The following is a 14,287-nucleotide window of genomic DNA, read 5'->3' as shown; positions in this document are numbered from 1 at the left end:
AAAGATGCTTCCCTTGCTTGATTGGTATCCCCCATCACATGAAGTGACTGCCACAGTTATCATAAGCAGAGACAAACTGTGTATCTCTGGTGTATCTTCTTGTGTATCTCTGGTGGGGTTTTTTTTTGGGGGGGGGGAGTAACAGTTTTGGGGAAGGGAATTGAAGTTTTCATTTATAGAACTACATTTGTGTCCCAAATTGATCTGGAACATCACAGAGAAGTGAAAACTAAAGGCCTTTTTCAGATGATTGATTTATAGCACAAAAAAGGGAGTAAAATTGGTGCTTTTGTTTATTGTATCACAGGGGTTCCCCAACTGAGCGTGCAGGCACATTTGGAATTCTGACATGGCATGGTGGGCGCAGCAATACAATGGCTGCCATAAAATGGCTGCCGCAAAAGGTGGAGCCAGCCACAAAATGATTGCTACAGCTTAACTTCAGTAACGGTCTAGATTCTTGTGCTGTTGTGGCAGCTGCTGCCAAAGCAACATTTTAAACAATCTACACAGCCAGTCAGAATCCTTGCTGGGTTAAAGCCCCACCTGGCCCCACCCAGGCAGGTGCCAGAAAAGGTGCTGGCGGGCAGCATGGTACCCACAGGCATTATGCTGAGGACCCCTGTTATCTGGCATCAAAAAAGTGATTCTGTTGCAGGTTGAGGCACGTTTCCCCCACCCCCTCAATAGGGCCATTTTAATTGTGAGTGCTGCCTGGCATGTGGCTGTGTGAAAGTCTAAAGCACTCATTGGATAATATGTGTGACATCACCACTGATGATGACACTCCTTTCTCCATCCCACTACAAATTCTAAAACGAGAGCTGAACTTGTGAAGAGTGAGGATGCACAGGAATCAAATCTGATCAGTTTTGAGACAAAGGCTTTTCCTCACTGTCATTTTTGTCACTCGTTTGTCCCTATTGCTTCAGGGTTGTCCCCCCCCCCCCAATGTGTTTTGCTTTCTCTAGTAGTCCCAGAGGGAGCAAAACACATGTGGAAAAGGGAGGGGGGACCCAAAACAACAGGGAGAAACGAGTGACAAAAGTGACAGTGGAGAAGTGGCCTTAGAGTCTCTCTTCTTCCCTCTCCTTTCTGGCAATAAGTTTTCAGACTTTGTTTTAAAATCCAGAGCCATTCCAGCTCTCATACACATTTCTGTCTTGCAGGTAGGCAGTTTTCCCCTTTAGGGAATGTGGTACAGATCATCTAGTCTCTGCTTAAAGGTATGGTTCTTCTACCAGTGTGCAGCAAGGCTACCCTTCATCTCTTTATGTGTGGATTGGTTATTGTGCTTTGGAATTATAAATTGCAAAAGCTAAAATGCATGATGGGCATACGTTGAGCTGATGTCTCAAAAAATCCCCAAGGAAGGTCTTGTACTAAGGAAGCCCAGAGATTCTAATGGGTGGCTGCATATTCCAGAGGTTATAATATTTCCCAAACCCCATCAGCAATATCCATTATTTCTTACTATCACCTTACAGAATATGCTCCACAGTTCTTATTTTTCCCCCTTCAGATTTTGAACTGACAACCCAATAGCCAAGGTGTCCACTGTGAAAGAGGGAGAGGGAAGGCGCTGTTACCAATATCCAGCCAAGTGTAAATGAAACTATATCTTAGCAGTGGGGGGGCCCAGGCAGGAAAGCTGAATATTATGATTAAGGTTCAGGCTGCTGAAGCAAGCATCTATTAGGTGCCGCAGAAGGAAGATTTTTGTTCAGAAGCCGTCTGTTGATGGGTGTTTAGAATAGCTGGTAGCTCTTCTGAATAACCATTTGTCAAAGATACTCTCATGTGGATGCAGAGAATGAACTGTACTACATTGGTGGTGGGGAAGAAGGGTGGGACAGAGATGGAAATCGGGTGAAACTGCATGAGGCAGTTACAGACTCTGGGAGAGAGAATGAAGCAGATGCAGACTAACAGTTGTAACAGTGTTCATATTCTTGAAGGCTGGGGTCTGGAACAAATGATTGATTAGCCTAGAATTACATTCATGCCTCATAAAATAATCCCCAGTTTCTAATTGGTATTTGTTTAAAATGTAGTAGACTGACCAATCCAAAGGGTTAAGAGGGGGTTCCAGCACTGCACAATATGAAAAGTTTTCTGTCTCAGAGATCCACTATTTAACAGCAAAGCTCAGTTTTACATCAGTTTCTTAATCCCCCCCCCCAAGCAGTAATGCTAACGTGGGGCTCACGGTTATTTGAAAGGGAGAGTCACTGGACACAAAGTCTGCCTAATCCTTCTTGTCTTCACTGATTCTACCTTACAAATGCCCCTCCCCACGAGACAATTTTAGTTTTTCCCTACCCAGCTGGGGAAAAATTAAAAATTGCATGGGAGAGCATTTGCAGGGAAGAGTGAGTGGGTGTGTGAGAGGTTTAGCACAGTGGTGACCTACCTTTACAGGTGTGCCCTGTGTCCCCTACTAGTTCAGCAAATGTGGGTTTAGGGCTACAAGCATGCTGAAATAATGTTGAATTTGATTCATTATCAGAGCTATATCTGTTGCTGTTGTTCTTTATTAATATTTTAAAACATGTTTATTTTGAAAAACTAGACAATTAATTTAAAGATGCCTCTTTGTGTGTGTGTCTGTATGTGTGTGAATCTAAGAAGTGTATCTTCCAAAAATGCTGCAAAATACGTTTGCTGTTTACACATCTGAAAGCTGCAATGCCACCTGATTTTTCTCACATTCCAAAGACAAGTGCCTGTGCCCATTTTCTCACTGCCTCTCCACACTTGCTTTCAGAATGTAAATAGGAAATAATAAGGCAGGAAGTGGTCTTCAGGAAGCCTTCCATTCACTTGGCTTCACATTGAGAAATCTTCTACATGTAATCTCAGTTGTTTCTGCCTCCCTCCCTTCCCCCTGTAAGTCTCATATAAAGGGGAAAAATTGCTGCCAAATCTGTTTGTACAGCTCTCTCCCCACCCCCCACTTTCTTACCATCATGGGCAGCCATTCTGGTTCTCCCTTTCCAAACTTTACCCTCTTAAGGGACAATTGCTGTCCTCTAAATGATTCCTTTCCTTGTGTCTCTAACCCTATTGTCTACCCAGAACCTCTTGTACTATGGTTGGGTAAATACCCATGTTGCAGTGCCTCACAGAATGATTTAAACTGAAATAATCAGCAAGCAGCATCACTCACAACATAGCCTCAGCTGTGTTGAAAGGGATGCAGTAAACTATCTGAAAAAACAATTATGACATTAAAATCAAGGAAACTAGCAAAAGAGAACCTGTTGTCATCATGAATGAGTTGGATTACTTGCTCAAAGCTAAGAGACAATTCTTCAATACCATGTTTTGCAAACCACTATCCTCAGAAATTAAGTGGAATTTGAATGAATTATCCTCATGTATTCAGGAGCATATATGTACATACCTTAGGAACTTTGGTCTGACAGTACTGCCCCCTCCCCCAAGGCAACCCAGGATGCCCTATTGTCTCAGGCATCAGCATACTCATTATAGGTTTGTTGAATTATGTTACAGTCTCCATCCTCAGGCTTTATGCCAGCAGTGCCCCAGTTATTTGCATGATACTGCTGCCTTCCACAGAAAATTACAGTTGACAGTCTCCTGGACAATGTTATCTTGACTGCTATGGATGTTGAGTATGTCTGTATACTAACTCTGGGACTCTTTCCACAGGGAGACTCACTTGCCCTCTTGTCGTCTATAGAGTTTATCCCTCTATAGGTAGTGGAAATGAGAGACCAGTGGCACTTTAAACACTAACAATTTATTTCCCTAATAATAAATGGCCGATAATATATCAATTAAGGGCTTATACGCTGATCCTTGCCATGTTTACTCAGAAGGAAGTGGCATTTATTGGGAGGTACCCTTACAGTGAAATATGTTTAGGATTGTATTTCCAACCATAAATGTAATTCCACAAATGAAGACTTTTTTTTGGTTTTGTCTGGCATTTATTTCCTCAGTGATCCATCCTTTCTGCCATATGTTTTGTTGATTTTATGTTTTTTGTATGTGTATTCTAACTTGTTTTGATGATATGTTTTTTGTTTGGGTGTAATGGTTTTCAAGATGTATTCCTATTATGTATGTTTTTTTATTTGCTAACTACCTTGGTGGCCCTGATGAGGGCAGAAGGGTAGGATATAAATGTTATAAATAAATAATATCTACCACAAAATGGACTACTAGCAATCAGGAACTGTATCCCTGACAGCAACACAGCAAATTGGGTACAGGGTTTTGCCAGTTTCTCACTCACAATTCCTTCAAATTTAGCAACAACCTGTATCTGCAAATTAATATCAGAGCCATGAATACCCACATGGCACTGCAAATGCAAACATTTTCATGGCTAATGTAGAGAAACACTTCCTCAGCTCCTATCCATTAATTCATCCCTCATGCTAGAGATTTATTGATGACATTTTTATCATCTGGACACATAGGAAGGAAGCTCTTGAGAGATTCCACTAGGACTTCAATAACCTTCACCCTGCCTAAGCATGGAGCAATCCATACAACAGGTCACCACTGTACAATGATGTGATGAACACATAAACTTAAGTTCATATCACAAACCCACTGACTGGGCCATCTACTTATATGCTTTCACTTACTACCCAGAGAATATAAAATAAGCCATTGTCTACAGCCAAGAACTATGTCATATGGACACATATGAAACTGACTTACACTGAATCAGACCATTGGTTCATCAAAGTATTGTCTACTCAGCCTGGCAGCAGCATTCAAGGATCTCTGGTAGAGGTCTTTTGCATCATCTTCTACCTGATTCTTAACTACTTTCTGCCATGGCCCCTATCAATTGGGGACTCTCACCTGAAGGATTTACAACAGGCAGTCTTACGGTTACAGTTTCCACACAGTAAAGGAACAGATTGACAAAGCCGGACTAGTACCTAGAACTAGCCTACTACAAGACAGACCCAAAGGAGATAAAAACAGAACACCACTGGATGACATCTACAACCAGCCCAATAAATCATCAGTGATATGCAACCCATCTTGGGTAATGATATTCCTCTCACACAGAGTTTGTGTGGCAGATTTGTCAACGCACATATAGTCTGTGTTTGTGATAATTGTATGATTTTAATTTGAATTGAGGCTATATTTGAGCCTATAATCATTTTTATTCATTTTGCTCTGTATTGTTGGAGCGGGAAGGGGGGGCAACAGTGGGAGGGCTTCTAGTGTCCTGGCCCTACTGGTGGACCTCCTGATGCCCGTTCATGGGGAGGGTGGGGTATAAATGCAATAAAATGAATTAAAAAATAAATAAATACCTGGTATTTTTGGCCACTGTGTGATAGAGTGTTGGATTGGATGGGCCATTGGCCTGATCCAACATTGGCTTCTCTCATGTTGTAATAAATACATGTATTTTTGTATATGTGATAAATATTTACATTTTATAATCAGTTATTTAATTATTGAGCCCTTAAATTTGGATTCATTTAACTTTTCAGGTTCTTAATTCATTTTTTGGTTTAAGTTTTCTCTCCCCCCCCCTTTTTGACCTTTCATTGCCTACAATGTAAAATGGGTTACCTAACAGAGACACAAACCAAGGTACCAAACACTGCAACAAATCCAGATGCCAACCGTGTCCCCACATAGGTCGTGGTCACACTGGCAGCTTGGCGCGATATGGTGCCACCTCTAATTGAACCGGTTGAAAGTGTTGCGGGGCATATCAGCCACACAGCACCCCATGCTGCAGGTTACCCATGGAGACATCCCATGGTAAAACATCCACATTATTGCAATGCCTCAGCCATGGAATGCATGGAATGCGCATATAGGCAATTTTTAAACCCCCCCCCCCCGTGGCAGAACGGATCTGCAGGTTCAGACGGCCAAATCTGGTCTGCGCGTGCTCCCCCATGTTCCGACACCTGACCATGCGCAGTGACTGCACGGGGAACCGAAAACACCACTTGTGATGTGGTGCCTTTTTAACCCAGCTCCAAGTCATCCTATGATTGGATAAGTATGGCTGGGGAATGCATGACTGATGTGGTTGTATGACTGCGCCCATTTGATCTGGAGGGGAGGAGTGGCTGTGTCGGGCCAAAATGTCCGTGTGATCATGGCCATATATTTAGCTTATATTATTACAGAACATAATAACATCGGTGTACCCGCCTGTGCTCATCCATTGGCTCATCCTTTATCAGCAATGACCTTCTGCCCTCTACACTGGACAGCCAGGACAGCCCCCCGCCCATAAATGGACTCAAATGTGTCATTAAAAATCACAGTGTTCAGAAACCAGTGGAGGGACTTTTTAACTTCTCAGGATATACTGTAGCTGATTTAATGGTGATTGTTCTCCAAAAGAACTTCATGGGGATCCAATGTGAGATGAATTGGAATTCATTAACAAATTCAAGACAATACACACACCCTCAGGCTTAACAGGGACCTTGATTTCCTAAGTCACTGTAGATACTAATAACTTGCATATCCCACTCCTTACAGTTGTTAATCTGTACCATTATCTCATTTAATTGTGTATTTATATTTTAATTGAATCTTGTTTTATACCAGCATCTCTGTATAACATCTCTCCCCACCACTTCTGAGTAGCTAACTAAATCTGATGGATGTACACTTATGTGCATCTGAGGAAGTTAGCTGTGACTCACAAAAGTTCACAATCAAATTAATTTTGTCCTTCTTCAGGGTGTTACCAGATTCTTTTCTCTCTCTCTCTCTTTTTTGCTGTCATTTAAAGAAGGGTGCAAGAAAAAATATTTAATTGCATGTATACTCAGTATATGAGAGTAATTCTAAATTGCACAGCAAATGGGAGTGTATTTGTATTCAGGCACCAGTGTATTCAACAGTCTTGAAAGAAACAGAGATACACTGAGGGAAGAGGCAAAACTTCCATACTGTCACTTTTGTCACTCGTTTTTCCCCTCTTGCTTCAGGGTCCCCCCCCCATGTGTTTTGGTCTCTCTAGTAGTCCCTGAGGGAGCAAAACACATGTGGAAAAGGGGGGACGACCCAAAGCAATAGGGACACACAAGTGACAAAAGTGAGAGTGTGGAAGTGAGGAGAATGAAGATCACGTCCTGTAACAGTAAGGGAAACCTTGGATGGAGGAAATCCAGGAGTGGTAGTGCTCTGGGTGACACTTGTCAGGCTTGATGTGTGTGAGGGTGTGCTTTCCTGGTCAGTGCTACTGCATCAGTCCTTTACTCTTCTGACAAGAGGTACAGCCAGAACATTTTATATTCATACTGGAATTTGGCACACAAGGAAATATTCATACAGTGCAGTCCTAAGCAGAGTTATACCTTTTAAAATCCATTAAAGTCAATTGGTTGAGAAGGGTAAGATTCTACTTAGGACAGAACTGTTAGAGAAACTTTCAGTTACTCTTTTACGATATTGCCATTATAATGACTAATAGAAGAATACCAGACTTCAGCAACACATTCCACACAAACTGTTGATGAAGCTTCTGAGTCCCAAAAGTACTCTCTTACCCCAAAGTAAGCAGCTTCGCAGGGCAAGAAGCTTCATCTATGAAGAAGCAGCCTTGGACCAATTCAGAACATTCATTTTTATATCTTTGTAGAGTTATCCCTAAGGACAGCTGGCTGCCACACTTGATAGGGTTCACATAGTATCTTATAGTTTTAGAACAGTGTACAAGATCAGTCATGGACATGTATTCTCTAAAATCATATCAGTCTTTTTTAAATACATTCTTACTACTTCTTGGTTATGAATATCAGAACTAGTAATTACAACTTAATCATACATATAATCCTTTTTTAGCCTTTAAGCAGGATGCTTTTTATATCATCGCTTTGTCACTGGCTAGGTTGTTCTCACCACATTCAACCACTTCTGGCTTCCTGGAATTCAAAAGATAACTATGTATTTCATATATTACTTATTTATTTCTCATTTATATCCTGCCTTTCCCTCCTGAAGTGGACCCAAAATGGCTTATATCATTCTCCTCTTCTCCATTTTATCTATACGTTTATATTATCTATTATAGACTTGTGTTTGTGTGTGTGTATACCCCTCTGTTTACAGACTACTTAAAGTTGTGTTCTTCCAAAACCGTACTTTATTCAACCTGCATACTGATCTAATGTGTCTAATCTGGGAAACTTTATTTTTTGTGTAACATGGTGTGGTATCTTCTGGTACCTGGCCAACTCTGGCCCTGGCCTGCAAGAATGCCTTTTATCTTTTTAGCCAAAGCCAGCAACAGCCCTTCCATATATTCCTTGCTAGATCTGTGATGCTGGGCATCGCTTTAAAGAAGTTGTGGTGCTTTCCTTGGTTATGTGTGGCCTTTGCTGGGAATTTAGAGGAGTTATATGAAGTACCAAAAATATCACGAAGAAAATACCTAGACTGGCATAAACTTTTTTAATTTAAAAATTTATCAGATTGTAGCTATTTATGAGGCCCTGGCCCCAACGCCAACATCAGTATTAACATCATTATCAACAGCCTGTCCAGACTATGATGTTAGCTGATTATGAGTTAATGTTGGACTAATGCCCGCCACCAGTTATGAATTTGCACTAGCACTTTACGCCATGTTTTATAAGCATTGTGTTGTGGTTTCATTGAATTCTGTGTTTTAGTTGTTCAATATATTTTATGTAAGCCGCCCTGAGCCTGCCTTGGTGGGGAGGGCGGGATACAAATCAAATCAATCAATCAATAAACTCTTCTTCTATTCACTTCTTGCAACGCAACACATTTCCTTCTGTTTCTCTATCTCTCTCTATCTTATCCCTACCCAAATATAAACAGAATGGAAATCACTTGTTTATATCAAGGGATGAGCACAATCTTGAGTAGCTATTCAGAAACTGTTTGTTAAATGCACCTTACTCATTTGGTAACTGAGTTTGGTTACATTAGTACACAAAGGATGGAGTCTTCATGTAATGCATAGAAATGTTTGGGTTATTTTAACTAGTTCCTACTCTAGTTCCTCTTTCTCAACATTTCTTCACTTAAGGAATGACTACTGCCCTCTAAGTAATTCCTCTCATTCCATCTCCAACCCTAGTGTCTGTCTGGCACCTCTTGTACTACAGATGGGCCATCCTGAGTAGCTAGGTCTAGACCCTGCCAAATTCTTAAAACTGTTCAGAGATATCCAGTTTGTTAAATGCAACTTATTTGTTGGCTAGCTGAGTTTGGTTCTGGTGGTGCGCACAGGATGGAGTCTCCTTGTAGTGCCTAAAAGGAAACTTTTTTGCTCTTTTAACATGGACATTCCCAGTTTGATTTCCTCCTTTTTTCCTGGTCAGGTATTGGTGCCTTTAGCCAATAATTTCAGCTATTTTACCTCACTCGATATCCTCTCAAATATGCAACAAATGAAGCTATGTCCAAGTCGTAACTCCTGCCTTTAAAATCTGTTATTTCCCCTGCCTGCAAGGAAGCAGCATTTCAGCTGAAGGAACAAAGTTATCATTCAGTCAGGCAGTAAACACAAGCAGCCAAGCTACAGTTTGTTCACTTCTAATAGGCTTTTTTTTTTTGCAATGCAGTAGCTTCATGTCTGTGTCAGAAGTGCCTATTGAAAGAACACTTAGAAAGAGAAGAAGAGAGCCTGACTCCCTAGTTGGACAGTCAATACTGCCAGAAGGCTGTACTGAGCTCTAGGATGCCTCTGTTCTTATGATACACGCAAGTCCCTGGGGCTCAAGCCTGCTTGCCAGCTGTACATTCTGGTCCTGAAGCCGAGCCTCCCAGTATTAGATGTGCTGGAGATAGCTGGGGTTACTTGGCAATAAGGCAATAGTACTTTGTATATAATGTTCATCACCAGTGAGCATGGAAATGCCAAGAAACACTCCCAGATACTCCCTCATAGGATATGTGTAGCACTGGCTGATGTTGTAGCTATGATCCAACAGGGAAAAAAGGAATTACGTTAATTGTTACCTTTCAAATAAAGTGAGGTATGTCATGGGATGGCTGGCTATCAGAACCTCTCCTGTCTTTATGCAGATGGAAAAAGCAGCAGTTAGCACAGCCACTTATGGCACCAGTGTCTGGGATGTATCCCCTCTTACTGTTTGCTCTCAGTGGGAGGTCTTCTAGTGTCCTGGCCCCACTAGTAGGCCTCCTAATGGCATTTTTGGCCACTGTGTGACAGTGTTGGACTGGATGGGCCATTGGCCTGATCCAACATTAGCTTCTCTTATGTTCTCTTATGTTCTTATGAATGTGTAATGTATAGCTGCCCAGTGATGCACTTAAAATTGCATGTGCTGGTTGAATATAGGTGTGGAATCAACTTGTTATTTTTTGCCTATGTAGGTGGTGGTGTGTATACAGCCATGCAGTTCCTCAGATAGAATGGCATCTTCATTTACAGAAGAGGAGCTGCTGATTTCTACCAATTTCCCCTTCCATTGCAGACCCCCACTTTGACCCCTTCATTATTCCTGTCTGCTGACCCCAAGGAAGAAATTTTGGGAGGGACTCAGTGGTTTGCAACAAGCGGGGGAAGTGGGAAAGTCTTGTTCTGCAAAGTCCATACCCATATGCTTAGGTCCCAGGACATAGCACGTTCTACTGAAATTAAGCTCAGATGCAAGTTCCTCTAACTTAACTTGGACAGTAGCACAGACCAGCTAGCTAGAGGATATATGTAGAATAGGATGTCCCAGATTCTTATGTGTCTTTGCAGGATAAGAATACTGTTGATTTAAACGTTGCTAGCAGGAGTGACAGTAGCACAGACCAGCTAGCTAGAGGACATATGTAGAATAGGATCATGTCCCAGATTCTTATGTGTCTTTGCTGTGGTGGCTGTCCTTCATGAACAGAACTTCGTCTTCTTGGCCACAGTCGAGCACAGATTTTGGACATGCTTCCATGCCGTGTGAGAATTACTCCTAGATGGACAACTGTTCTGTGGGAATAATGACTTGTGCAGTTGGCTTTTCACATACAGGGAAGTGGCTTTCACACTTTGATGTATGTGATTGGAGTCTGTATACTGTAGTACACATGTCCAGTGGCTGAACTTTGCTTTATATTAAAGCCTCTGCATTTCTTTGTCTTACAGTCAAGCAAGGCCAAGGGCATGGTCCAGCAGTCTAGTGAGTAAAACACTGGATATTGGCCTTGGAAGATTCAGGATTCAAATCTCATATCTTCAGTAGGAATTGCTGTTGTGGCCTTGAGCAAGTTTTTCATCTCCCACCTTCTGTTCCCCACTGGCTAAATGGTCAAAACACTAATACTTAACAGGTTGTTGAGAAGCTGAATGAGATAATAAAGGAAATGTGTCTGTCTCTTCTGGGTCAACAGGCTTGGCTGGTCAATAAACCTAAAATAGCAGTAGTTAACCTCAGGAAAAGAGCCATAAGCTTCACTGATAGAAAATCAGGAAGGTAATAAAGTATTCCAATGTTGTTGAAAGACTCCCACCCTGAATCTGGAAGCAGTACATTTCCCTCTCTCCTTCAACTAATCTTATTTAAATTCACACCATGCACATCAGTTAAAATAGTTTAACGCATTAATTTCATGTGTCCAAAAAGTCTGTTTTTCTCTAGTAAATCATAAGTTTATGGTAAACAGGAGACTTGCTTCAATAGGGGTTCCACATATATAGGCTGCCTGCAGGGAAGGAAGGGGTACAAGGATGATATTTTGAGAGAATGTACATGAAGAAATGAGCCTTGGATATGGTGATAGGAACATCCCATTGTGACAACAGGCAGCTTGATGAGTGTGCCTGACTGTTCAAGTGTTGGGGCTTACTGGTAAACATACTGCAGCTAAGACTCCCTAATGCTGCAGTAGCTGTGATGTCAGGTGGAGAAGCTGGAATCATTCGTGACACTGGAGTGGGCTTAAACCATGTTGTACCTGTGTGTTCCTCTCTGTGTACATGACAGTATGTGGGGTTTGTGACAGCTGTGTATGTGTGTCAGCTTGTCAGAGGTGGCCTTTTCCATTCTTGTTTCTTTAGCATCCTGAATCTCCCAAAGCTTTTTGCTATTGACAATCGTGCATAGAGCCAGCCCCAAAGTCCTGAGTCATTGTATTGTTTCCATGGAAACAGGCTTGTTCATTATAATCTGTTTTAGGGGTAGTGAAAATATAGTACAGATGCTGCTAAGAATTGGGCAACTGCCAGAATCATATTGGTTAGGAAGAGGAGAGGTTTCATCATGTTGGGTGAGGGGCTCATACTCTGTCTGCAGATCTCTAAACAACTGCTGCAAGTTAGTCTCGGGTGAGTTTCCTGCCTCTCAGAACCTGTCATGACTGTATGCACTGTGTGTGTGTGTGCGCGCGCACACACACCACTCTCACACATGGCATTCAGTTTCCAAATACACATCTTAACCCTGCCATTTCCCTTCCTCACCTGTTGCTATGAAATCTTCACTTTCTCCCTGTCATAGTTGTTATCACTTTGCAAGCAAAAGACCGGAACAAGGCACAGTGCGCACACCATATATAGCAGGGTTTTGCAGGGACCAAGAAGAATGAAGCTAACAAAAGGATTAGCTGCTGCGCATCCTTCCAAGAGTACGAGAGTAGCAGAACTTCTCTCCCCCCCCCCAAGCCTTCTCTAAAACTCATAAAAATAAGATCAAAGGTGAGCAGGATTAGACAGTATCAAGCCTGGGTGACAACTCGGGTAGTACTAATAACATGCCCTCTTATAATTTTATAGCCTTTCTGATCTGCTTCATGGAAAATGGGTAGAAATTCCTTCCCAGTAAGGGACGCAGCCAGTGCTGGAGTGAAATAAGGCAATACAAATCTATCCAGAATGCAAGGCTTAGGCAAGAAATCAATAAGAAATGTGACATTAATCTAAAATTACTGAAGAAGAGAAATAGAATAGTCAGTATTGTTGGGACTCGAGCAAGATGTGAAAGAAAGAACAACAGACACGCATTTAAAATAAACATAAACGCCTACTACATACAAAAGAAATCTTCATATGACTTGGATTCCATATTTGTAGGGGTAACCCTGGATCTATAGCTGCATGATGCTCTTAGGTGAAATGGTGAAATCTTATGTATTGCATATGGTTGCATTTTGTTGTATGAGCCCATGCTGGGAACATGCAACTGGCTCTGTTCATTGCATGTGTGTAAAGTGCAGTCAAGTTGCAGCCGGCTTATGGTGACCCCATAGGGTTTTCAAGGCAAGTGATTAAGCAGAGGTTCGTTTGCCATTGCCTTCCTCTGCAAAGTGTCCCTTGGTGGTTTCCCATCCAAGTACTGACCCTGCTTAGCTTACAAGATCTGACGAGATTGGGTTATACTATACCATTCCACACACTGCTGTGTTCGGCACATGCTATATATTACAATCTGTGCATGGGTGGTATACCTTTGTTTCCTTTCCAGGCCAAAAAGGTTTAAAACAAGATGAGAGAGCAACAGTATGGTGTATGGTTATCTCATAAACAGTCTTTTCATAGTGCTGGAGAAATGTTAGTTTGGTACACTGGATAGTTCAAAATATGAGCTTCTAGATCCAGCACCAATGTCAAGTAGTGGGATGGGTTTGTACGTTTCTTTACAGCCAAACTGAGACCTGCTTAACACACAATTGGAGGGCATTGTTATGAGGTCCACATAATTTGAGCTAATGTTAATAAAGTTGTGGTGATGCAAGGAGGAGAGGTGTTTCTAGTTAACTTCACCCAACTAACATGGTGCTGCTTATCATATGGAGAGATACCTATAGAGTATGGATTTTTGGTGGGAACCAGATCAGCAGACCCAGATTGTAGAAACTATTGTTTCATGATGCTGTCATGGGAATAGTCTCACCATGGCTGAGATCTACTCTACTTACTTACAAAGTCGTAGTTATTGATGCTGGGGGCATTCATCCTGCCGAAGTGACTGCATTCTAGCTGTGATGGTAGTGTTCATACTAATAGACGAGAGGCCATAGTAAAGCACATCCCTCTGTGAAAAAGTGTGTGTCACACTTCCACTAACTCTTTGGAGCAGATGTGTGGCTGCTGAGACCACCTGAAATTTCTCTGGCTGCCGCTGAAAAATTTGCCTTGTGCAGGATGGCCAGTTCATTTGATTGCTGCTGATTACTGTCCATTTGGCTGGATTTCAGATTTGCTTTTGGAGTTGTGTTGTGTCATGTACCTGTTTAACACAGAGGTTTACATTTGGGTCCCATGTTGCCCTAACCTGGAATAAGTAAGATCAGCTTGTGTTTTCCTGGGAATCGAGGAACACTGAGTGCCAAGTGG

Source organism: Gekko japonicus, unplaced genomic scaffold (assembly GCF_001447785.1).
Source record: "Gekko japonicus isolate JY-2015 unplaced genomic scaffold, Gekko_japonicus_V1.1 scaffold1398, whole genome shotgun sequence".
NCBI lineage: Eukaryota > Metazoa > Chordata > Lepidosauria > Squamata > Gekkonidae > Gekko > Gekko japonicus.
Note: the sequence above shows the minus strand (reverse complement) of the source record.